The sequence below is a fragment of the Wasmannia auropunctata genome, unplaced genomic scaffold (assembly GCF_000956235.1).
Source record: "Wasmannia auropunctata unplaced genomic scaffold, wasmannia.A_1.0 LD336085.1, whole genome shotgun sequence".
Classification (NCBI taxonomy): domain Eukaryota; kingdom Metazoa; phylum Arthropoda; class Insecta; order Hymenoptera; family Formicidae; genus Wasmannia; species Wasmannia auropunctata.
Window position 1 is genome coordinate 2,881,225 of NW_012026805.1, and position 1,421 is coordinate 2,882,645.

The window sequence follows — 1,421 nt, forward strand, 5'->3', positions numbered from 1 at the left end:
TTTTATTTGTTAAAATAATATTTTTGGTTTAGGAAGGATGTAACGTACGATACTTTTTTATATACTTGGCGTAATCTTTTCTTTTTTTAAAAAAGAGTTTTGGTAGGATAATCATATATAAATGATTAAAAATATAATATATATAATTATATATGAACAATTTTTCTCATTTCTTAAAACTTGATTTTTTGTAAAAAAAAACAATGCAAAAATTATTCTTTTAATTATTTTTTGTTTTCTTTTTATGATTATCATTTTTTCTTTTTTTGTATCTTTTTCTTGCATCAAACAATAATTTTACAAAAAAAAAGAAACATATGGATATGTATAAACAAATTTTGCATATAATTATGTATAATTATATATAATTATATACTTTTATATATGTTTATATATACACTGTGCAAAAAAATTATGGCATAGAAAAATTTTGAGCAAAAATTGGTCAACTTTGGTTAACGGAAACTCCGCGAAAAATCATCGTAAAATGATGAACTTTTTTTCAAATGAAAGCTTGAAATCTCTACTTTAAGGCACTGCAGGTCGATTTTAAATTTAATGCACCCCTGTTGCTGTAAACTCTTAAATCTGAGAGCATGTTTGTCATACTGAAAATTGCAAAGTTTGAACAAATGCACGGACTTGCTAAAATTTTTCTCGGGGATACGGTTTCCAACGTCATAAAGTTGGAATCTTTCTCTTTAATTTGAAAAAAAAAACAAGTTACGATTTTTTTTCACAAAGTTACAGCATTTTGAAGTAAACCTTGTATTTTTCTCATGTATGATCAACATTACCGATGTGCATTATAGGTAGGTTGACAATCGGATTTTGCACATCGTGTGTGCATGTGTGTATGTTTTACACATATCCGTACGTACACAATGTGCAAAATTTGATCGCCAACCTCATTAAAGTGCACATCGGTTAATGCTGACTATACATGAAAAAATTGCAAAGTTTGACAGAATACACGGACTTGCTAAAATTTGTCTTGGGAATGCGATTTGCAACATCTTAAAGTTTGAACCTTTCTCTTTAATTTGAGAAAAAAAACAAGATGCTGCGATTTTTTTTCACAAAGTTACAGCATTTTGGAGTAACTTTTGTATTTTTCTCATGTATGATCAACATTACCCGATGTGCACTACAGGTAGGTTGACAATCGGATTTTGCACACCGTGTGTATATGTGTGTTACACACATATATATATATATATATATATGTGTGTTTTACACATATCCGCACGCACACAATGTGCAAAATCCGATTGCCAACGTCCCTATAGTGCACATCGGATAATGCCGAATATGCATGAGAAAAATACAAGGGTTACTTCAAAATGCTGTAACTTTGTGAAAAAAAATCGTAGCGACTTGTTTTTTTTTTCAAATAGATCGGAAGAGCACACGTCTGAACT

At 29.4% G+C, this 1,421-nt stretch overlaps 1 protein-coding gene across 2 annotated transcripts in view; it reads right to left on the reverse strand.

The window, feature by feature from the left end:
* The window catches only part of LOC105448509 (uncharacterized aarF domain-containing protein kinase 2-like), a 51,491-nt gene that overhangs the window by 13,661 nt on the left and 36,409 nt on the right, over positions 1-1,421 (reverse strand). The gene's annotated exons all lie outside the window — the stretch shown is intronic.